The sequence below is a fragment of the Peromyscus eremicus genome, chromosome 3, assembly GCF_949786415.1.
Source record: "Peromyscus eremicus chromosome 3, PerEre_H2_v1, whole genome shotgun sequence".
Taxonomy (NCBI): domain Eukaryota; kingdom Metazoa; phylum Chordata; class Mammalia; order Rodentia; family Cricetidae; genus Peromyscus; species Peromyscus eremicus.
In genome coordinates, this window is record NC_081418.1 from 92264165 (window position 1) to 92290598 (window position 26434).

Below are 26434 nucleotides of genomic sequence, written 5' to 3' on the forward strand. Positions count from 1 at the left end.
GGAGAAGAATACCAACTCAAAGGCACGGAAAATATATTCAACAATATCATAGAAGAAAACTTGCCCTAACATATTTTACAGGCAGTGCAGATTACCAATCAAAAGGCTTATGGCTGGGCTAGTGTTTACATTTCTCTTTCGATTCCTTGAATTCTAACAGTTGAAAGAAATTTGATATATCTCCTTTAGAATTTTTCATTGTTAGGCTTGCTTCCCTTTCTTCTTCCATTAAGTCCAATAGTTAGGGTGTGTCTTCACACCTCAATAGACAATCAGGAAGGGATATAGCCCCTTCCATGACTGGTGATCTACTGCTTATCAGTCTAGTCCTATGTAGAGTGAATTCTGCCTTGTACCAAATGTAACTTTTAATCTCTGACATCTAGACTCCATATTCATTGAGTAATTCCTATCCATTATTAGTCATTTTTTTTTACAGATTGAGATTTTTATCCAAAAAAGTAAAGAAACAAATAAAAGACATACTTAATTTTTTGACCTTGAACTCCTATTTTTTTATTCTTTAGTTCTTTGTAAATATAATATTTACAAAGAATGGGCAGTCATTATGCTGACATTACATTGTTCCCAGAAATGACATACACATTTCCCTTTCTTCAAATTTGTTTCCATGCTTTTGAAAAGAATATATTTTGTGGTCTACTTGTGAAGTGTTTGCATAGATTTCTTTTCCTGGGAAGTCTTTTATCATGGCTTTCCCTCCAATTTCATCTTGTAAGAGTTATTTTTTTATGATGAAAGCCATTGATTTGTGTGCATGTTGATTTTATAATTGTCTACTTTCCTCAATTATCTTGTACATATTACATTTCCCATTAATTCTCAAGCTCTCCGTATCTCTAAATAGCATCATGTAGAAATCAGAAAAGGTTTTTTCCTATCTTTCTTTCCAATTCTTAAGCCTCTTTCTGTGTTTTTTTTTTAAATTGATTAATGCCACCAATAAAATCTAAGGAACAGTAGAAACAATGTGTATCTCATTTTATTGCAAAGTTTTCATGAAAATCTCTGTAATTTCAAATTTGAATAGATGTAGCTTAGAGCCTGAAGTGTTCCTCAATTTTATGTTATGAAGAAAATTCTTTTAAGTTACTGATGGACTTGGAAAAAATATGTATATATTTGGTGCTGGGCAAACAGAGTTATTTTTTTCATGGTAATAGCTTTCTTAGACTTTTCTTTTTATTGGGAACCATTTTTGTTAACTTGGATTTTTGTACAAATTGATTAGAGAAATTATGTTTCTCATCTAGAATTTTTAAGTAATTTTTAATATACTTAGCTGGCTCAATAGTTATTTTACATCTTTCTTTCCACCACCTCTTCTCAGTATCTCAACTTGTATCCATGAAATTGTAATACATGTATTGTATCCTTGCAGACAGAGGCATCCTTCACCTCCTTATATTTATTCCATCAAATATTTGCATCCATAAATCAACCACATTATAGCAACCGAATAGAGAAAAACAGTTCCTATGTTTGTAGCTATGTAGAACCAGGAGCCCAGCATTAACTCTGTGGTTTATAGCCTTAATGCGTTTCTGGTGTCATATTCTACCTTGATTTCTAAAATTTAGTTTCAGGTCACTTATGCTCCTGTTTACTTTTTTAACTTTTGAGGTTATTATAAATAATTATAACATTTCACACTTCCCTTTTCTTCCTTCCAAAACTTCCTACATATCACTCTTTTCATTTTCAAATTCATGACCTCCTTTTTTTATTGATTGTTATTGTAGATATATATGTATATTTACATGTATAAGTATATACTTATATATTCCTAAGTTTAACCTGCTCAATACATATAATAGTACTTAAATGTATCCTTTCAGGGATTACCATTGGTACTATATAATGAGTTTGTGTGTTCTTCGCTGAGGAATTCTATTTCTTCTGCTCTCAGCATTTCTTAGCCTCCTGTAGTTCCTTGTATAGGGTTGAGGCCTCATGGTCTTCTCCCTGTCCACTTTGGAATGTCTGTTGTTTTTGTCATTGTTCAGCTCACGTATTGGCAGTCTTGTTGATGAGACCCTTATGGTTGTGGCTTCTGGCATTCCTAAATGACATAATCTCATACCAAATTTCCTGTATTATGATTAATTGTGATCTTTTGTAATGGTCTCCATCTGTTCCAAGGAGAAATTTCCTTGATGTTGAGTGATGACTACAGTTATGTGTAAGTATAAGGACAAATGTTTATAGGTTGTTTTTAGGGATTATGCTGGTTTAGTAAATTGCTGGTTGTAGGTTCTCCTCCAACAACCATGATTTCTCTTTCACTGATTAGTTAGCTAGGTTTCCAGTACCAGGCATGGCATCCCTCTTTTTCAGCATGTCTTAGAAAGCTGTTGGTTCCTGCCAAGATATCCATGCCACTACTGAATCCATGTGTTTATTGTGCCATGCATATTTTCATTGTGACTCATAACTGTACTAATAGCTAGGTAGGACATCATTTGCTTTTCCTCCTTTGGAAGTTTGCATCACACCTTCTGACACTATGAAAGTTTAGTTCTCAGAGAGGAGATTTTCAGGTTAGACCTAGCTCAGGTCCTCTGGGCCCTGTTTCTGAAGTTCATGGTGTCTTCATCGATAGGTTCTTATTTTCTACCCCTCACGGGTAACCAAGAACAACTTTAATAGCCTAAAATGTTTTGGGAGTCTTTTGAAGAACCAAGACCAACATCTAAAAAGAGACTTCTCAAAGCTTGTGTGGAATTTTTGTTAGATGGTCTTTGGATTAACAATCTAATAAATCCTCATTTCAAATCCTTCTTTGATTTGGTGTTTATACAGTTCTGTACTACATATAAATGAATAAATAATGGGATTGAAAAATACTTCTGGAAATTTGTAAGTTTATCATGTAGTTAGAAGATCAGGCGTGATTGAATAAATAGGGATAATTGAACTAAGCCTGGAATAGCATCCTTGCTGACTTTTCTATAAAGTCCTGTAGAAGTACAAAACAGTGGTAGTCCAGATGGATTTAGATTTCACAAGAATTATCATAGATTTCGTAAGTAGATTTTTTAAAGGAAATTATGATTGTGAGTCACCAGAAAAAGTCACCCAGTCCATATGAAAATAAATAAATAAATAAATAAATAAATAAATAAATAAATAAATAAAATGCAAACCTGAAAATGAATAAAAATTTAAAGTTGATGAGAGTACTCCCTTAACCTATCCAAGTTCAGAGACAGCTAAGTTGGCAAGCTTTTAAGGAGGCATTAGGTTTGTTTTAGTATATATATACATATATATATATTTAATTTATAAACATAATTTGCATTTAGTGCCTTGCATTTTGACTTTAACTCATGAGCTCTAAACAATCCAGTTTCACTTATTATTATAAGGTTTCTACAATGAAGTTAGTTGTGGAGTAAGCCAATGGTTCTAAAATTCTGACTTAACAATTTGTCAGTATGAGGATGACATAGATTTAAAATACAGTATCCATGTCGCTTCCTCTTGTACAGTCTTAGATACAGTTCATGGACTAAATGGTGGGTGGAAGGACTTTTGTAACAACGTAATCATGTCTTCAGAAGAAATAATCTGAAACAGGAAGCTGGGCCAGCAAGAATTTTCAGTGGATAGAAGTGTTTGCTGCAAAATCCTGAGCTAACTTTAATCTCTTCAATCTAGCATGGAAGGAGAGAACTAATTCCCAAAAGTTGATCTCTGACTAACACACATGAGACACAACATATATGTGTACTCCCATACAATGTGTGCAAACACACACACACACACACACACACACACACACACACTCACTCCCAAGGACTGTTTGAAAAAATGTTGTCAAACAAATGCTTTCAAATAAAGTTTGCTAATGCATAGTAAACTTTGGATGTTTGGATGAAATAAGTTTTGTCTATTAGAAATAAGTTTTGTCTATTAGAAGTTTATGGAAGCCTTTGGTGAAATATCAGTACTGAAAATCAATAGAAAAATAGCTGTCTCATGACCTTCCTTTCTGTCTACTTAGAGACCCCTGAGTTCTTAGCATTTCTAGTCCAGATATAATATTAAAACTGTTAAAATGGGTTAAGAGAGAGAACCTCAACTTCCACACCAGATTCTGCAAATGATTCTCTTTGCAGTTAAGAGGACTTATCTACTTATATTATCTAACTTTGTAAAGATAGGAGCTACAGGAAAGACATGCTATGTGATTAGTAAAGGAATTTGGGATTAAAAAAAAGCTGTCAATCATCTGATTGAATGGAAACAGATGATTAGATCTTCTCATTAAAATGCTAATTCATTAACAAATCATATGTGATTATGTGTATTTACTGCACATAGCATGGTGTTTGGAAAAGACTCTAAAATAATTACATCTTGCTAGTTGGTATAGCATTGTCTCAAGCAAATGTTTTCATTGTGAGAATATTTAATGGCCTTACCCTCAACATTTTTAAGAACATGATGTGTCTTCATTAGCAGAAGAAATAAAATCAGATATTCAAGCAATGTCTGCCTCCATTTAATATAAGAGGTCTGCCTCCATGTAATGGAAGAGCACCCAGCAACACTGAGGTATGGAATCAACCTGTGCCCAATCAGTTAATAATGAGTACAGAAGATACCCACACACTGGTATACTGTTCAGCCATAAAATAAAACAGCATGGCATCATCTATAAAGTTCATTTTACTAAGGAAACAAGTAATGAGATGAGTGCGCATGCTTAAAGTGAGGGGCCAACATTTCTCTAGTTTGACTTTGGACATAAGGAAAACAAAAATTTAAATTGCAACCCTTCTTTGCAAATTAAGGCACTAGTATTTGCTTTCTTAATTTTTTCTTTACTATTTTTAATTATATGAGATTGTGTGTGTGTGTGTGTGTGTGTGTGACAGAGAGAGAGAGAGAGAGAGAGAGAGAGAGAGAGAGAGAGAGAGAGAGAGAGCTCGTATGTGTAGAATGTATGTGGGCATCTGTATATGAGTGCAGTGCTGGTGGAGCCCAGAACAGGGTGCCTGATTCCTTGGTGCTTGAATTGCAGGTGGTTGTGAGCTTCTGATGTGGATGATGAATCAGGGTTATCTCCAAGATCATCGTGCTCATAATCATACTGAACCATTGCTCCAGCACTCTGGTACTTGATCTTTACTTTTTTCTATTTTGGAATTTTGCCATTTGTTGATTTGTTCATCATGACTGACAGAAATATTCTTTGCTCATTCTTCTCTCACTCATACATCACATCCTGACCCAAGTTTAACCTCCTTCCATTTCTACAAGTCTCCCCAAACTCCCCCATCCCCCACATCCACTGCTTCTCCATTTCTTCTCAAAAAAAGAGAATGCTTCCCAAGGATTTCAACCAAATATGGCATAACACATTACAATAAGACTAGGCACAAACCCTCATATCAAGGCTAGATGAAGCAACCCAGAAGAAGGAACATGGTCCCAAGAGCAGGCAAAAGAGTCAGAGACACCCCTTACTACGTTAGGAAGCCCACAGAACCCCAAGTGTACATAACCATAACTTATAAGCAAAGGACCTAGCTTTGACCCACACATGTTCCCTGATTGTCAATTCAATCTCTATGAGCTCCTAGGAGCTCTGCTTACTTGATCCTGTGGACAGTGTTCTCCTGGTGTCCTTGACCTCTCTGGCTCTTAAAATCCTTCCTCATCCTCTTCTGTGGGATTCCCTGAGGTCCTCCTAGTGTTTAACTATGGGTCTTTGTATCTGCTCCCATTAGTTGCTGAAGGACACCTCTCTAATGAAAATTAGACTAAGCATATATCTATGAGTATAGCATAATATCATTAAGAATCATTTCACTGATTTAATTGACTTTCTTATTTTTTTTCCTAGTTATATTTGGCTCTATCCTAGTGGGTTATCCAGTTTTGAGTTCTTGGCCATCCAGGAAATGTCAGGCATGGGCTACCTCTCATGGTATGGGCCTCAAATTGGACCAGTCATTGGTTGGCCACTTCCACAGGTTATGTGCTACCATTACCCCAGCACATCTCTTAGGGAGGACAGATTGTCAGTCAAAGGTCTTGTGACTGAGTTAATGTCTCAGTCCCACTGTAGCACGGATTGTTAGAAGGACGTATTAATAAAACAAACCTGAAGCCAGGTATTAGTGTGAATGCTGGAAGATCAGAAAAGTAGAACAAGCCACAGCTTCCTCACCTTGCCAATTCCTCAGCTGATCCTGTTTCCTCAGACTGGAAGCTTCTGTGTCCTCATCCAAATAGATCTCAACTGAACTGCTGCACTAAAGCCTAAAAGCTTAACAAGGCTATAGTTTCTTGTCCTCATGCCTTAAATACCTTTCTGCCTCCTGCCATTGCTTCCTGGGATTAAAGGCGTGAGTCACCATGCTTGGCTGTTTCAAGTGTGGCCTTGAACTCACAGAGATCCAGACGGATCTCTGCCTCTGGAATGCTAGGATTAAAGGCATGTGCTACCACTATCTAACCTCTACGTTTAATATTGTGGCCGTTCTGTTCTCTGACCCTAGATAAGTTTATTAGAGTGCACAGTATTTTGGGGAACACAATACCACCATAGTCCCACTGTTGGAAGCCTTGCCTGGTTACAGAAGACGGTCTGTACAGGCTCTATATCCCCCATTACTAGGAGTCTTCGCCATGGTCACTCTCATAAATTCCAGGAAGTACACACTACACTTTATTTCTATATCACCCCCAATTCCAGTCATCTCTCTCAATACCCTCTGCCTCCACCCCCACACCCCATCCCACCCCTGCCTAATCCTTTCTGTTTCCATCCTCACTTTACCCAAAAAAATCCATTCTATTTCACCTTCCCAGAGAGATCCTTGAGTGCCCCTTGACTCCTTGTTACTTAGTTTCTCTAGGTCTGTGGATTGCAGCATGATTATACTTTATGTAACAGCTAATATCCACCTATAAGTGAGTACATACCATGTTTGTCCTTTTGAGTCAGGATTATCTCACTCAGGATGACTTTTTTTTTAGCTGAGGATCGAACCCAGGGTCTTGTGCTTGCTAGGCAAGCGCTTTACCACTGAGCTAAATCCCCAGCCCAGGATGACTTTTTTTATTTCCATCGAAGTGCCTACAAATTTCATAATGTTATTGTTTTGAATAGCTGAGTAATAATCCATTGTGTAAAAGTACCACATTTTGGTACTTGATATTTTAAATAATTATCTTCTAATCAGGCTTTCAAATCCTAGGCCGATTCCTTTGGAGATATTTGCTCTTGGAGAATCTTTGTAAATTCAAGTATATTTAATAGAAAATTAACAAGTAAAATTTAATGAGTACTTTTCTAGTTATAATTGAACTTCTCAACTTCTGAAATAAAAAGACACATACAAAAAATAAAAATAAAATAAAAGTATTTAAAAGGTTATTGATCATTGATTTTGGAGAATTTGGAACATTCCTTTTATCAATAGTATAAACTTCTTGTTTATTTGAGAGAAAAACCTTTATATTTGATGCTAAGAACAGTCTCTTAGGGCATAACAAAAATATCTAATGCTTTTTACTGTCTTGCATCTGAGAAAGTTCTATGTCAAGTAAAGATGACAGATGAATATTCATGCAGTGTGCAATGCCTCAGTTTATGCTACAAGATGTTTTAAATAATAAAGAATACACTGCTTTTGCATTTCAATTATATTAAATATTCTATAATAACTATTAGGAAGCTCTGCATTTAAAAACCCTTAATATAAATAAAAATTGTAAAGACAAAGAAATTGATACACACAAAATATATTGTTCTCTGCTTCATAAGCACCTAAGTGATGTTGGGTGATACTTTTGTAAGTTTTGCTCATGGATCTATCTCCAGCATTCACAGGCATGTTTCCTCCAGAGGAGCTTCTCAAAGTCTTTGTTGAGTGAATCAGTGGTGGAATAAATAACAGCTATAGCCATCTATGTTTGGTTGTTTGGGGATGAGCATATGATGGCTCATAAACTCATATTTTAGATGGCATTTTGAGATGCTTTTAAGTTTTAGGATAAAAAGCACAATAGTTTAATGGTGCCTCTTTATTTCAGGGATCTGTTGATACTGGTACAATAGTTTAGTTCTTTTAGTCTCACTTTTCCTTCACTTTCACCCCATCCCTTCCGTTTTCTTTAGAGGACACTTTTTTGCTTGGTGAGATGAATGTATCTAAACTTCCTTTGTGCTGGAAGTGGGTGTGGTTACTAGGATGCTGTTACTGGGCATGACAGTGAGACCTGCCTTGACAATGGTATCTTTGTTAGTTATATTTAGATTGGATCAGAAGAGGCAGATTTCTACTCTAGAAAATGAGTTCATACTATTTTGTGGTCCTGTAATTATGACGCTTTCTAGGAGTTTGGAATGACTTTAAGTATAAACTCAAAGCATTAAAAAGAATAGTGACACAGACCATAGGAAATGGCTAAGTAGGCAAGAGCTCTTGCTACAATTAAATGAGGTCCTGAGTTCAAACACCCAGTACCTACTTTAAAATGCTTAGTGTGACTGACTGGGCAGGCACCTATAACCTAGTGTCATGAGGTATGGAGTCTAGAGGATTGCTGGAACATACTAGCCAAGCTCTAAATTCAGTGAGGGATTCTATCTCCAAGGGCTAAAATAGAGAGTGATAGAGCAAGACACCCAGTATCCTCTCTGGAACACAAAAGTACAACCACACACAGGTACATATACAACACAGACATTCATACAAACACACACACACACACACACACACACACACACAGAGACAGAGAGAGAGAGAGAGAGAGAGAGAGAGAGAGAATTCTGACAAATAGATATTTTATTGTATATACATAGAGAATACATATAATACATGCATGATTTCATAAAACATGAGCTGACTAATGCATGTTACATTTATAACTAAATTTAAAATTGTATTTTCATTGGGTTTGTACATTTGTGGATCCCTCATTCACTAGTAAAATGACCTCAAAGTTGTGAGTAATTTTAGTTGTTATTAATTTTGTAGTCATGATTTTAAAGCCCACAGGATTTAAAAGACAAAATCAAGAAAATATTATTCTGCAAAACAATAAAGCAGGTTGGAATAAAAAAGCCATTCAACTAATAGAGAGCTCTAAATTTTGTTTTATTTTATGCAAAAAAATGAATGTCACATTGACTAAGAAAGATAAATTGATGCTCCCATTACAGAAAGGATTAGATACTTTACATGAATACATAAACATATACAGTCATAACCTAATAATCAAAACCATGTTTGCCATTAGTTAACAGACATAATCAATGATATTAATTAATGATTTTTGTATTTATTTATGCATATTACAAATGTCTTAGAAGAACATAATACAAAACATTGTGCTAATATATGTGTTGTAAAACTTAGATTTGCTGTCACAGAGTTAAGGTCAGAGGTTCACACAGACATGAACAGGAACTCAAAGGGCCTGGAGAGATGGCTCACCAGTTAGGAGCACATATTGCTCTCACAGAGGACCAGGTTAGTTTGGTTTCCAAGAATTTGGTGGGATGGCTCACAAATGCCTATTTTTCCAGCTCCAAAGAATGGACATTAGCCACTAGTCTCAGGGGGCACCAGCACATATATGACATATATCACACACACACACACACACACACACACACACACACACACACACACACACACATTAAAAACAAAATAAACTTTAAAAGTAAGAAGAAATCACACTGCAAAAATCTTAAGAGAGGAACAAGGCTCTAATAATTTTTTTTTAATTGAACCCTCAAATAGGGATGGGAAAGGACCTTCTGGGCAAATGACAGCTGGGATGAAGCTATTGTCTGCAAAATGAATAAACACACATTGAGAAGGTGAAATCTTTTTTTTTTTTTTTGTAGCTTTAAGAGAATATGTAAAAGTTCCTACAGGAAGTCAATAGAACATGTGTTTTACAAGAAAAGAGATGGATGCCAGATTTCAAAAAGGTCATGGAGATCAATGTCGGTGTCACTGAAAAGCCTTAGCAGCTGCAAAGGTGAAATCAAGGAAAATTAGGAATTAATAAGCTCACGTTCCTTGAAGATGGAAGGCAACTTGGACATTGTGTAGTGTCATTAAAAATACAATATGTGAAGTGCATGAAGGTATGTTTCCCTGAGAAAATATTGTTGCTTGTAGTTATGACATGATCTCTGCTTCATTAGAAGAATTACGTAGAGCAATACGATTTCCCCAAAACAATCCTCATAATGTGAAGTTTGGGGGTAAAATGGACACACTCATCTGGCATTTTTCAAAGAAACTGATTTGTCATGCTCTGGAATGAACATACAGGATTAAAATTGAAAACCTTAATCAATGTTCTCTCCATCCTGCATCACAACCATCAAATGTCTCTAAAGTTTTTCAGAAATAATTGGATTTCAGTAGGCTATGAAAGAATTTTGTCTGACTTCATCGTACTGTGTGGGGAGGTACAAATAACAGATCAGAACACTGTAAAATGTCAAAGACTGGCTCTGCTTTGGTATTTGGTCCTTTAGATTTATCTTCCAAACAGGTACCTCAAGTGTTACAAATGGCTAACTACTTCTGTTTGTGTATGTTTTCCTGGTGTGACATGAATGACTGTCTCTCCACCCCAGATAGGGCGTGGATGACAGACCAAAGCAATGACTCCACCCAGATCTAGCTCTAATGGGGTCACTTATAGGATCATGGAAGAGGGGTTACTAATAGGACTAGGAATGACCCAAAGACATTTGTATCACCAAAAAGCTTAACCCAGCCTGGGTTATGACTCTCCAATCTACCTCCCTGAAGCTTTCTGCACAACTTCTTTGCAGTTCAAGTGCTCAGGGTATTTCTTCTTTCCAGTAATTATTTCTGATTATAAGACCACTGTGAAAGAACCTTATGAATACTGTATATTTAGCAACTTCCCAGGGCTTGTATGTTTTTGTTTACTTCTTAAAACTGAAGTGAGTGTTCCAATAAGGAGAAAATGGCTACAGAACACACTGTGTGTGTATGTGTGTGTGTCTGTGAGTATGTGTTGAAAAGGTCATGTGGGGAAGACAAGAACATTTGGTCATAAGACATGGACACTATTGATATTAATGGGATACTGAATACATGAATACATGGTTAATGCTTCTCAATAATTTTTTTTCTTAGAAAGTGTGTTTGAGTCAGAGTAACCCAAGACCAGTATAAGAAACAGAGAAAGAGAGAAAAAGGGGCATCTTTTACTGACAGCAAATTATAACTACAATCATGGCCTTACAGAACCCATGGTCTTTAATTGGTTTTGTTGCTGTTAGTGCCTGTGGTTGGCAATGGATTCGAGACAATTAGAAGAGTGTGAGATAAATAGAAACTTAACAGGCTTTTGTGGGGCACAAGAGGTCACTCACTCAGACAGTTTGGCAAAAGTGCAGCAAAGTCTTCCCTGGGCAATTAAAGCTAGCAGATAAGTGATCAACACAGGCCTCAGTAGTTCACTTTCATAGTATTAATCATAATAAATTCTAAATAACTATATGATAGCATACATTGCCTTATGAGCAAGAATTAGCTTTTTTTTATTTCAAGTAGGAGAATATTCTCCCAACCCATAATCACATTGACAAAAGAAGAGTGTGTCAAAGACTTTCTGAATTTCCTGGTTTAATAAAACACATTTGTGATAACCCTGCTTAGGAAAAAGCTCATTGACTCTTAGTGAACAATTGGTTGTCTGGATAAAGTATAGAAACCTAGCTTTTCCACAGTCCCGATCATATCCAAAAGTATTAACATAGCTCTGCATATAAGTAGATAAAAATGTTGTTTATGGTAGCCAGTCCCATCGAGTTATAAAAATCATGTATCTGTTTCCATGGTTTCACCCTGTGAGGCTACAGAATGCATTTATGGGGAACTCGGGGAGAAGACTCTCGAGTCTCAAGACCAATTCTTTTCTCTGCTGGACAGAGTTTACCACATTCACCAGGGGCTCTCACCCTCGGATTCTCATATAAGAGAAGAACATTCTCCAATACTGATTATATTATCTTAAATCCATTGAAACGTCACCTGACAAGTAATGCTGTCTGGTTCAGAGTATAGGAAGTACATTTACGTCAGAAGTACATTTAGTCCTGGCATTTAGAACAAAAGTATCTTCCCTGTCTTGGAGACTGGGTTTAGGAGACCAGGGAACTGCAGCTTGTCCATGAAAATAGCTTCCCTAGGAAAAAATTTATATCTCAGAGCCTAGATTGTGGCACATTTGCATTCTTTTCAAGTTAATAAATGAGGAAATATATTTTAGGTTTGAATAGCACTTTTTTTCTACAAGAAGCGAAAAGATTTCTAAAGACCATGTGACAACAATGATTATAACACTAATATCTGCATCATGGTCTTCTGTAATTGACCTTGACCGTGGTTGTACTAGAGTGGAAATCCCTTCTACAGTTGAGAAAAATGAGTCAAAAGGATTTCCTGTGTAATTCCAAATCTGTATACAAGGGTCAGTGAGCTTGAGCACTGGGTACAGGCACGTGCCACAAGTAGACATATGAGTTTGATTCTAAAGACCAACATAGTAGAAAGTGAAATCTGATTTCCAAAAATTGTCATCTGACCTATACACTTGTCATAGTGCCTATGTGTATGCACCCAGACACATACAATAATAAATACAAAAATAAATGAAGTCAAATTTTAAAGTATTACTTTCAAAATATTAGTAAAAATGACAGATATGAAAATGCATTTTAGAAGTAAATTGAGAAACAGCTATAAGTGGGTATTGTCAATACCTCACAAGCATAAGATAAAATGATAATTATTTTGCCCTTTCTCTGATGGTTGGTAAAGATGGTCAACTTGACATATTTGCAATCATCTAGGAGACAAACTTCTGGGCATGTCTTTGAGGGAGTTCCTACATAAAATTAAAGGGGAAGATTCATACTGAATGTGAAGGACACTATTCCATGGCCTGAGGTGTCAGAGTGAACAAAAAGAAGGGAATTAAATACTGCTTCCAGCCGGGCAGTGGTGGCACATGCCTTTAATCCCAGCACTCGGGAGGTAGAGCCAGGCGGATCTCTGTGAGTTCGAGGCCATCCTGGGCTACCAAGTGAGTTCCAGGAAAGGCACAAAGCTACACAGAGAAACCCTGTCTCAAAAAACCAAAAAAAAAAAAAAAATACTGCTTCCAGCTCTCTCTTCTTTAAAGTCAATACAATGGGATCAGCTGCCTCCAGCTCTTGCTACAGGCTTCTGCCACCATGATGGACAGTACCTTCAAGCTGTGAGCTAAAAAGAAAATCATTTTCTATTAAGTTGTTTTTCTTAGGGGTTTTGTTGAAAAACTATAAAAGTAACAGATGTCTTCCAATCAAGATTTTGTGCCAACTCTATGTTGCTGAAAGTTCAGCTAAGCCATTTCTACACAAATCTTTGTCTTCTATCCTATAATTATTATTTTTTTACACATTATGAGTAATGGCTTGCACTCTTAAAAAATCTGGAATAATTTTTCAAAACATACTTCATTAAGGACTATAATTTCTGTTAATTTAAAAAGTACTCCAATTTCAATTCTATGTATGTGTATATATGTCTCTTTATAGGTATGCACACATGAATGCAGATGCCCACAGAAGGCAGAGACATCGGATCCCCTGCAGCTATACTTAACAGACAGTTGTGAGGTTCTTGGCATGAGTTCAAGTGCTGGGAACAACCTTGGGTCTTTACCTACTGAAATATCTCTCCAACCCCAATTTCTGTCAGTTTTGCGTTTTCCTATTCTTAATGCTTGTGTGGCCAAGTGGACACTCATTGTTGTTGATGGCACAGACATAACATTGTCTTTCAACTAATCAAATCTTCACTGACACGACACATGACTTGAAGCAGCCAATTCTCCTATTTACAACAACTACCACCAAGATCCCCATGACAGCTGTTTGAAATCCTCCAGGGGTTTGTACATAAAGAAGGCATTATCCCAAAATTAAACACTGGTAGCTGCTTCCAAATTGCTTGCAAATACAGAATATTTGCAAGGTGGCTGAGCAGATGTCACTGTAGTGTGCTGTGAAGATTTAGGGAGCCTTTAGGTCTGCAGCATATTTAGAGAATGTTGGTCTTCAACTGTCTGCTAGTTTCTGTTCTGAGACAAATTTATTTCCTTTTAATAATATGTTGCTACAATTCTGGCTGTACCAAAAACTGATATGTTTCTCCCAACTTAGCTATGAGAGGAAGCATTGTCCATTCCACACACTGCCTTCTGTTCCCACTGATATGTTTATATTCAAGGTACTCTGAGGTTTGCATTCAAAATATCTGAAAAATGCATCAATTCAGCCTGTGGAATTCAGGCAAGGAGGCCAGTCACTAGAGGACCATTTTGAAAACAATAGCCTTGTTCATGAAAAAATAAGGTAACAAGGCCTCGGAATCTAAAATTAAAACCTTATTTTCAGTAGCTTATGTAATTCTCAAAGACAGTGATGAGGTTTTGATTAGCTATTTATTTATTTATTTATTTATTTATTTATTTATTTATTTATCTCTCTTTCTTTCTCTTGTTTTTTGTTTGTTTGTTTCCAAGAGACAGGGTTTCTCTGTGTAACACCCCTGGCTGTCTTGGAACTCACTCTGTAGACCAGGCAAGTCTCAAACTCACAGAGGTCTACCTGTCTCTGCCTCTGAGTGCTGTGATTGAAGACATGTACTAAAATGCCTGGATTAGCCATCTCTTTCAATGTCAAGAAAATTACTCTACCTAGAAGCTAGCCTTCTGTAAACTAGCTAAGTAAACACATCATAATGCTGGCGAATGACTGCTGTACTAGAAACATAGGGGACTTTTATCAAATAACACACACACACACACATACACACATGCGTGGTTCATATATTATGCACCCCAATAAACTTATCTGGGGGTCAGAGAACAGAACAGTGACTATATTAAACATAGAGATTAGGCAGTGGTAGCACATGCCTTTAATCTTAGCATTCCAGAGGCAGAGATCCATCTGGATCTCTGTGAGTTTAAAGACACACTAGAAACAGCCAGCCATGGTTGCATGTACTTTAATCTGAGGACTTGAGATTTTATGTATTTCTTGGGAGACATATGCCTTTAATCCCAGAAAGTGATGTCAGGAATCAGAAAGGTATATAAGGCATGAAAACCAGGAACTAGAAAAGTAGGCTTTTTAAGCTTTTAGGCTTTTAGCAGCAGTGCAGCTGTGATCTGTTCAGATGAGGACGAAGAGTCTTCCAGTTTGAAGTAAAAGGATTGGCTGAGAAGTTGATGAGGTGAGGTTACCTGTGGCTTGTTCTGCTTCTCTGATCTTTCAGAATTCACCCCAATACCTAGCTCCCCTGAGTTTTTTATTTAATAAGACCATTTGGAAATTCATGCTACACACACACACACACACACACACACACACACACACACACACACAAAGGAGGTCAGAAGAAGAAGGTGTCAGATTCCCTGGAGCTGGAGTTACAGGTGATAAGCCATCTAATGTGGGCACTGGGAACTGAAACTAGATATTATGCATAAACCATATGTGCTCCTAACTGTTGGACCATCTCTCTCTCTCTCTCTCTCTCTCTCTCTCTCTCTCTCTCTCTCTCTCCAGGTAGCCTCTTTGAGGCTCTGTCTAAGAATAAGTGACCCTACTCTTACCACCCTCCTCATGTTTTGCTGATCACTTCTTACTTACTGTCTCAAGTATAGCTTGGAGACACAAAGCAATTGAAGACAGAGCTAATGGACTCCTTTGGGACAGATCTGCAGAAAAGTTAAAGGAATGAGGAAGGGCCTTTCAGACCAAACAGTGAACCTTTCCTGGGAACTTTCTCCCTGAGTAATAACTCTGCTACATTTATTTAATTTGTACCTATTGGCAAAATTATTAAGGCCACTCTATGTAGTTAAAAGGGAGGTTTATTTTGTGGGGTAACTTACAAGTGAAGGGATAGGTTACAGAGTCTGGAAAAGATGTAGCACAGTCTGGCAGTGTTCTCTGGAGAACTCTGCTTGGTCTACCTCCAGCGTCCAGGGTCCAGGAACCAAGAGAGCAATGCATCCTGATCTCAGGTCTTCAGGGTCCTCTCTTGGCCCCACCTTGTTACAGATGCCTCAATGGGGGTTGGAACTTCCGGATCAAAGCTTGAATGGCTACCCACTACATGTACCGTTTTATAGATTATGCTGTATATTTTAATGTCTGTGATTTATTATCACTGGTTGTAGTAATCTTGATACCAAGAACTGTGTCTAGTCTATCTGTTATATCTGTTACCCGAAAACCAAGCCTTCTTTGGAATAAGTCTTCATTGGATGTTAACTGAATTCACTTGAACCCACTGTGCTGATGGACTGTCTTAAGTCCCATGGTGTCCATGCATAAACCAAATCAGTTGGAAAGAAACTGTGTTGCCTTCAAACCCAGTATCCTTACCAGAGACTGTGACAGATTTGTTTGAATTTATTGTCCAGGAGATAGTTTACCTCCCTACACCCCCAAGGCTTCTAACTTAGTTCTTGCTGAAGGGTCACTGTCTTCATTGACTGCCAATTTCCAATTCATGCAACTCTAGGAAAAACTTCAGTCTGACCAAGCTTTCTTTAGTACCCTGCATTCTCAGTTGGGGTTCCTCCCCACACGAAGTGCACCCCATTCTGAATGGACTTTCCCACAGGACTGATCCCACTTAATTAGCTGTCTTACACATTGGGAAGCAGTCCCTGTTCAGGTGTTAGCTGGTGCTTCCTATGGTGTTACATCCTGTAAAGCAATTTCAATTTAATAGGGAAATGGGAGGACTAGAATCTTTAGGGCTTAAGAAATCTAATAGAGGTTTCAAGCACCAGTGTGGGAGTTATTTCAGGGAAGTGAAGTCTTTAAAATAGACTAAAAATCACAATAGATCTGGCTCCCTACTCATGTGTCTGGCCCCATTTCCCTAATATCAAACCCAGATTGGACTTGGCTTGAAAATGTTTCTACTGATTGTGCTCCCATTGCATTCTCAAGTTCTCATATTAAAAACATAGGTATAGATTGTGCTTTTGCATTTTAAGTTAAAAAAACTGTGAGTTTTATTTACTGTTGTTTTTCCTATGATAGACTGATGATATATTAAGTAGCTATAGATAAATGGGAAGATGGAAGTTGGATAGATATATGACAAATAGATTCATGATGAACATAAATGATAGATGACAAATACATTAAGGGATAGATGCTAGATAGATAGATGACAAATGGGTAGATAATAGGTACATGATGGATATAAGATATATGTGTAGATTAATAAATACATAATAGTTATACAGTAGATGGAGAGATAATAGGTAGATAAATTAGAGGTTATATATAGATGACTAGATATTTAGATGATAGATGATAAGTCCATAGGGTATAGATAAATGATAGAAGATAAATAGTTGATAGGTACATGACAGGTAGAAGATAAATAAACAGACAATAGGTAGATAGATGGGAATACATAGATAGATAGATAGATAGATAGATAGATAGATAGATAGATAGATATACAGATAGGTAACTGGTAAATAAATGATAAATCAAAAATAAATGATAGATATATGGTAATATATGCCTGAATATATGTGTGTGTGTGTGTATTATGTATATTTTCTATAGACTCTTCCAAAATCTTCTAAAAAGCATTTTGTAGAATACATTTTGTGTAGTTTGTCAGGTTAATTGATTGATTCATACTGTTGCAAATTTACGAAGAAGGCCAAGGTTTCTTGTAGTGGGTAGCCATTCCAGCTTTGTTCTGGAAGTTCCTACCCCCATTGAGACTTCGGCAACTGTCACGCCTACAAGGCGGGGCCAAGAGAGGCGCCTGGGGACCCGAGATCCGGATCGGCGAACGCTCTCTTGGTTCCAGGACGCTGGATGGTGGAGGTAGACAGAGGAGAGCTCCAGAGAACACGGCTGGACTGTGATACACCTTCCCCAGACCTCGCGACCTACCTATCCCTTAATTTGTAAGTTACGCCATTAAATAAATCTCCTTTTAACTACATGGAGTGGCCTAAATAATTTCGCCAAAATCTGGCGCCCAACGTGGGGCACGAACCCACGACCCTGAGATTAAGAGTCTCATGCTCTACCGACTGAGCTAGCCGGGCTACATGGAGTGGCCTAAATAATTTCGCCAATAGTTTCTTGTTGAAGTTTTCTCTACTTATGAGTTCATGTGAGATAGGAAGGATGCTGTGAATCTAGAGCAGAACCGCACTAGAAGTTGGCCACTACATTCATCCCCCTGACTCAGGATAAATACATTCACAGTCATCCCCATGGATACCAACATGCAAATGCTGAATTGCTTTTACTAATAGTTGTAGTACTTGTACATAATCCATGCACATATATCCATATGTTCTTGAAAATTTCCTCCAGGTTACTTATAATGCCTAATTTGGTCTAAGTGTTCTACCAATTCTTGTGGCACCGCATTCCTTAGGCTATGACAAAACAAGAGAAAAGCTTGTCCATACTTATAGCTACAATTTACCCTTTTGAATGATTCTATCTGTAATTAGCTGAATCCATAGGTTTGGAACCTATAAGGAAAGTGTCATGAAACATATATTTTTCTATTCTTAGTTTAATTATCACTGTTCTTTAAACTTGGTGGCTGAATGTTCTGGTATATTTTCTAAAACAATAGAGTCAAGTAAATGGTATTTGTTTTTATTTTTAATTTAAGTGCCTGTGTGCATATGCATGTATGCTTTCTTTGTTCAGGAGCCCTAGGAAACTAGAAAAGGGAGCCCAACACTCTGAAGCTGTAAGCACAAACAGTTATGAACTAAGTTGTTTTGGTAACTGAACTTGAGTCCTGTGCAGGATGAGAAAGCACTCTTCACTACTGAGCTATCTCTCCAGCTCAAATTTTTATTAAATAAAATCATTCAATATTTCTGCTTAAAATAACCAAGCAAACAAAAGTGAAAACCTCTAGAGGATAGGATACACACACACACACACACACACGCACATGCACACGCACACGCACACACGCACACCTGTACATCATACACATACATCTCACATATACATAACACACACAGTAACACACTACATACATCATGCACATACACACACATACATACTACATCATGTGCATAACACACACACAGGCAAAGAATGTTGTTTATAAGTTGGAATAAATACTTTCTTTGTAATGTTTGGGTCATTAACTATCTCTCCTCATTAAGAGCATAGTGTCAGCAGAAGTAGATAATAGAACACACACAAGTGAGTTCTTACACATTTTCTTAATTGACTATTTAATTGATATTCACTTTTTATAGAAACATATTTATTGAACATATTCTTCCTCCATGATTGGGCACTGGGGATTCACTATGGCACGATTTCTTCCTTTGAAGAGCTTTAGTCTGGTGGGACCACATAGAAGTGAGAAGGCAATTACAACACAAAATGACAAAGCCCCAATGGGAAGCAAATTTCACAGACACAGAGGGCTACTATGATAGGAAGTTTTACAAACTGCCGGAAACACACAGAGGTCAGGAGTAATTTGTAAGAACACATCATTCAGGGGGTCAATAACTCTATTTATTTATTTTTTGTGAGAGAACACACAATCATGATTATTTGTGGACAGGATTTCAGCAAATTAAAGAATTGATTTTATATAACAGTTCGAAGGGATTTAAATTCTAAACTCAGCAGACAGATGCAAAGTTCTAATTAGAGGCAGCCTTTTTTAATGACTTTTTTTCAAATTGGGATTTAAGACCTAATTCAGAATTCACTTTTGTCTATAAAATATTATGCCTGGATAAATATTTCAAGCGATGATAAGTTCTGAGCTCTTAGGATTTTGAATGTTTTCTCTATAAAGACATGATAAATGTTTAAGGTGACAGATACATTTACCTCAGTTTAAACAATAACTACATGTAACAAAACACTGCATGGTGTCCCATAAATATGTACAATTTTTATGTTTTTAAGATATTGATTTAAATTTAAAAGTCTTAAGCTATTAAAATCTCCCTAATTTAGGAGGCACATTCAATCCCTGTTATGAAGGAGCCAAGAAGAATGGCTGTAATAGGCTCGAAAATACTTACTCTCATATCAGTAGATTAATTCACCTTCCATCCCTCTTCAGAGAAGCTCCTTTTTGAAGTGAATGGAGTTTAACACAAAGCACCACAGATGACCTAAGGGCAGGACCAAGTTTCTGTGGAGTGATTATTCTCACATGTACATTTACATCACAGCCCTCCTTAAAGGCTGAGGGAGCTTCAAAGAAGAGCAGCAGAAGGATTGTGAGAGGCAGAGGTCCAGGAGAGCCAGGGCAAAACAGTGTCTCCTGGCCTTAACATGAAGTTACACTTATGAAATCTCAGCAGCTGAATTTGCTACACAAGATCCACACGAATTCACACGAATTCAATCTAGTCAATATTCCAACATAGCCCTACTATTAGTTGAGAAGCTATAGGCAGCTGATGCTGGATATGGAGAAAAGAGTCATTTTTTTCCTGGCTTGGGGCTCCTGCTAGGTTGAACATGGTGCAATGGACAACCTTATACTTGCACACATGCAGACAAGACTAATTGGCCTGAGTATTTGTGTGTGTGTGTGTGTGTGTGTGTGTGTGTGTGTGTGTGTGTGTGTTCAAAAGGAAGACATGAAGAAGAGATGTAGGTGTGGGAGAAAGGACTTAGGAAGAAGAATTGTAAGGGGTAAGAAGTAGATTAGACCAAATAATATATATTCATGTGTGAAAAAAAATAACATTTTAAAAAGGAAGCCAGGAAAATACCATATTAAACAGAAGGAAGATTTAAAAGTATCCAAACTCAAAATATAGTTTAAATATTGAACATATTGAGAGGAGAATATCTTCCCTTAAGAGGTTGGTAATTTTCTGAATGTCACAGTAGAGAAGCCTGTGTGTGTTTCTACAGACTTCATCTTCATTTTGCAGTGAATGTTACTGACTACATTTGAGATTTCCAATATGATATCAGGAAATACAAACAGTAAAATTGTTACAGTAGTGAAACAGACCAGCATATATGTATCTCACATAGGGACCAAATAAAAATGTATTGATTTAACAAAACTGACAGATCTGATGTCGTTGTTACCTATTAGCCTCAGGCTGCATTTTATAGATCTAGAGTTGTTGTTGTTGTTGTTTTTAATCCTGAAAATATACTCATCTTTCCTTTCACTTACCACTTACTTCTTTCTATTATCAGTATTTTCCTTCATCAACAGTAACAACTGCTTCTCTCTCTCTCTCTCTCTCTCTCTCTCTCTCTCTCTTACTCACTCTCACTGATTTTCTGATTAATTTTACTGCTGGTAACCCATCATGTAATAGTAAGAAGCCCTCTTCTTCTCTTTCTAATGGTTTTTATCTTCAAGTCCAGCCATTAAAGGCAAGTGGTAAGATATAGTTCTATTTTAAAGCTCAATAACATTCTCTGATGAGTGGTTATATCACAATCTTTCATTTATACAGTTGTCCCTTGAGATGCACATGTTGTTTCTATGTATTTTGAATCAACATCCTGGTTTATAAACTTTCCTCTGACCTTTATCAACAGTAAAAAACAAAACAAACAAACAAACAAACAGCAAATCAAACCAACCAACCAAACAAAAAAAAAAACATCTGATGTGATTGGACCAAAGGAACAAGTTCTTGGGCACTGATTGTACTTCATTTTGTCTGGCTATTTGATGATCTCTATTTCTCCCAAAGGGAACTTCTAACATTCTTGTATAAAGCCTATGGAAAGTATCTAAGGCCAGTTTTAGAAGCATTGAAACAGCCTGAAGAATGGCAGGTAGAGCTATCAGAAGTCCATTTCATGCTCGTAATGAAATTTGCCAAGTTTCTTGCTGCCAAGACTTACTGATGACCCTTAACTACAAAATCACATAAAACAGTCTGATAGTAAATACAATGCTAAACCTAAAACAACCATATAGTCAAAAAGTAAGTGTGTTCTTCTGCATATCTATATCTTCACACACTAGAATGTTGATTCAGCAATAAAAATTTGAAGGTGTTTTTGCAAAGATGGTTCACTCAATAAAATGACTGTCATGCTATCTCTAAGGCACAGACAAACTAAAATATAAGCAATATCCAAGTACTTGTTTGGTTGGCCTATCTCCATCACCTGTTTTCTTATTGTTGATAAAATTCAGAAGAAAGTTTAATCCTTCAAACTCCCATAAACAAGCTGAGTAGAGTGGCACATGTGTGAAATACCAGCACTGAGGAGGAAGAGATGAATGGATCCCAGGAGTTCCCTGGCCAATTAGCCTTGCCTGCTTCCTGAATTCCAGGCCAGTAAAGAGATCTTGTCTCAACGAACAAGGTGGGAAGCACCTAATGAATTGTACTCAAGGTTGTTTCTGGCCTCTATACACACACACACACACACACACACACACACACACACACACACACAATCACACACAGGCACACGTGCAGAGGCCCCAAATTATTAATAAAAAAAGGGACTTCATTCAAAAATAACATTTCAATTTCATATATCAAATATGTTTCAGAATACATTCTAAATCTTGCATAGAGGTGAGTTCGTGTGGTTTAATATATATTACATTTTCTTTTGGCCAAACTATTATTTTCCATGCTCCATTTTCAAATTGTTCTTCAATGAAGATATAAAAAAAGAAGACCCAAGTAAATCCATCCCCCTATTGAACAATAGAATGCAAGCAGCCAGGTATCAATTTTGTGCAGTTTTCTTGTTAAGATTTACTTTTAATTACAAGTGAGCTCAATAATCTAAACCCAAGGAATAAATTCTTTTCCTACAATTAGAAATTCTCCATTTAGAAGATTGGGTTTATTGACCAGTTACACAGTAGTTAACTTAGGAGGGTGTGCTCCAGTAGGCAGCTGAGGGAGAATTTATCTAACAGTGAGCACTAGGTAGTATATTTCCTCTTGCTATTTCTTCCTAGAATGGGAAGGTGTATTTTTTGGTTGTCATGTTTGTCTAAGGTACAAAAATGATATAATCTAATATTTCCTTGGGTTTTTTTCTGTGACTTTAGAGAATTTTTTTTTCTGTTCAATGCCCTTATATAAAATGAGACTAATCTTTTAGCACACAGACAGAGTATATTGGAGTTCCATTGGCATTGAATGCTATGTGGTTTGAGAATCATCAGAGATCGTCACAAAATTCTGTTGTCAAAACTCTCAAGTACTCCTATAATTTCAACCCTAGGGAGGCTGAGGCAGGAAGACTAGGAATTCAACACAGTCTTTTATTATTATGAGTTTAGTTTCAACCAGAGTTACATGAGATTATGTCTCAAAAAGCAACCCTTCCAAACTATATTGTTGTTTTGACACAAAATATTTCCTTCTATTTATTTAATATTAGCAAAAGAAATACTGAATGTAGGTGTTCTTATTGCATGGATTAGGTTAGAAAATAATTAATAAGTTGCCTTTAGTTGATTTTTAAATCAACACTCCTTAAAAAATTTTAGCGTTTTCCTTCCTCTCTTTTATTTCCCTGCTTTATTCTTTGTCCAGCTTTCTACGCCACTAAAAAATGAAAAAGCACTATGTAAAATATTTGGCATATTAAAATATGAATGATAATATTTGTTGACTGTAGTTTTATCAATAATTCCTTCATTTCCTTTCCAGTATCTACCAGAAACATTCATTGTCAAGTTTTGATACAGTGATGAAGAAAATAATGACACAGTTCTACAAAGAAGGCTTTTTGTAGACTATGGATTGCTCAATTCTGAGACAGCTATATCAATCATAACTTCCTCCCCTTTCTCAAAGACTACTGAGGAAGAGATGGCAGAGGGAATGTAAAAGCCAATGGCAATAGGTGTCTTCAGTGAAATAGTATTTACAGGTCATGGCAGTTGCACACAACAGTTGTGCAAGCAGGCATAATACCTTCACAAGTTCAAGTCAGCAAAAATATTTCAGCATGGCTTGGGAGGCACACATGAAAACTTCCCCTAGCTGAAGAGCTATTGACAACTAATACATTCTGGGGAGGGCAGACATGAGAGGCTACCTGTGTTCTAATGGATATTCCAGCATCCATGAACATACAGACAGAAACAAGTATGCCCTGGGTTGTAACCCCAAAGAACGGAGGATGTGCAGTTGGTTTGGAAAAGTGCTGTGAGAAGGGCAGAACTGGAAGGAAGAAAATGAGTTTGATACAAAAAAAAAAAATACATGCGTGAATGGAACTCTCAAACAATATTTAAATGTTCAGAGGTCTTCATGTAGTGGATGTGCTAGACATTCGAATGGGCCAAAATGGTCAAGAGAAATAGAAATCATTCTAACAAAGAGAGGAGGACCTGACTAACTGAGAAGAGTAGAGGGAAACCCACTGATGTATACATAGCAAGACTATTCTAAGTAGACTGGAGAAGGCTCAACACAAATAGTTGATTATCATTCCTCCAATTCTACTTTGAGCCAGTTTTCCATTACAGCAGCAAACACCTTTCCATTGTTCTAGAGCAGCAATTTTTCTAAATTTATTGTGGATAATCAGAACACAATCCTGAAGGTATATGTTTGGTTTAAATATTGCACATAAATAGTTCTCAGTTAGGTGATTTTTGAAAAGAAGAAAGAAGAGGAATGGTGTGAAAGAGAAGGAACACACCTATCTCATGCTCACATGAAGCTATAGTCAAAGACTGATAAAAAAAAAGTCACATTGCAGGGTATTCATATTATTCCATAGAAAACACACCAGAATTTAAGGCCAAGAGACAGGAAATGGGCCAGGTGATGGTGGCGCATGCCTTTAATCCTAGCACTAGGGAGACAGATACAGGCGGGATCTCTGTGAGTTCAAGACCAGCCTGGTCTATAGAGTGAGATCCAGGACAGGCACCAAAAGTAGAAAGAGAAACCCTGTCTCAAAAAACAAATAAACAAACAATCAAAGAGAGAGAGAGAGAGAGAGAGAGAGAGAGAGAGAAAGAGAGAGAGAGAGAGAGAGAGAGAGAGAGAGAGAGAGAGAGAGAGAGAGAGAGAGGAAATGTGCCATGTCACATGTCTTTGTTGTGTTCAGGAGGCTTCCTCCACTCCACTGCTATTTGGATAGGCTAAGAATTTAATAGTACTATTGGGCTTTAGATAATTTCCCAAAGGGTCTCAATTCAAAATTAGCCGATTGCCCATAAATCAAAGTAAACAGTATTAATTTGGTTGCAATTGGAGTGAGACTGATAAGTGGAAGCTTTCAACTCAAACATCTGTGGAAGCTGAGGTATTTTTTTATATTAGAATTTAAAAACTACATTATAGGTGTAATTTAAATCATAGCTTACACCTGCTATTTAGTAACGCTGATTGCAGAGTGCTTAATAAGTTTATAAATCTACCTTTAAAAGTGACATTATCACATTTACCAATCATGTGGAAATTCAATGGTCTAGAACATGGATTGAGGAGGGGTTCATTAAAAACAGAAACATCAAATGCCAGATGCCCAATAACTCCTGGTGCTCCACTAAATGCTTTTCTTTTCCACTTTTACTTTTACTGCATGCTGCTGATGCCTATTAACAAGTTCCCCGTGGCCGTTTTAATTAGCTTTCCACCTCTCCTGTGAGATACACTGATTGCATAATGGTTTGAGCTAACTGAGTCTAAGCATGGCTCTACTATTTTTCATAAAATTTAGGAGGTGAAAGAAAACCTTCCATCTCTCGAGTTTACAGGATACTTCATTAAGCAGAGTCACTGAGACATCATAATAGAATTATGACCACACGAGTGGGGTATCCAGCCATTGTGTGGGCCCAGCATTTCTTCTGAAGAAACATTTCACTAGTCTAAGTTTTCTTAGAGATAAGTATATTGGATTGGCTCTTAAATGATTTAAATTTGTCATTTTTTGAAGTGGGATACAAAATGCCCAACAGAGAATGTCTAATACTTGTTAGAATTTAATAGATTTCTAAATTACCATGGTGAAATACAGGTGTACCCAATTGCATAAAGCTCTGCAAATATTAAGTATCAGCCAGCTGAAAAAGGATGATGGGAAAATTAGAGAGCACAATCAGTAAAGGAGTGTGCTTTTCCCCCAGCACACAATTATAACAATTTCAAATTTGCTTTTCATTTCTACAAATTAGTTCTGTGGCCATATTGTAAAGGAGATTGGCTTACTGAATCACAAACCAGAATATCAGCCTGCAGTTGTGGCACAATAAGAAATGTTTTAAGGGCTTTTCTCCTTGTGAAACAATAAACCACAAAAGAAACAGCAGAATCTTATTTCTCTAGGAAAGGCACCTTATTGTTTCAGCAGACTCAT

At 36.9% G+C, this 26434-nt stretch overlaps 1 protein-coding gene and 1 non-coding gene across 2 annotated transcripts in view; one reads left to right on the plus strand and one right to left on the minus strand.

Annotated features, from left to right (window-relative positions):
• Positions 1 to 26434, plus strand: part of Lrrtm4 (leucine rich repeat transmembrane neuronal 4) — a 777896-nt gene that overhangs the window by 137529 nt on the left and 613933 nt on the right. The window lies entirely within an intron of this gene.
• On the minus strand, positions 18123 to 18195 carry Trnak-cuu (transfer RNA lysine (anticodon CUU)). Its single transcript has one exon. It is a non-coding gene; the product is annotated as a tRNA-Lys (tRNA).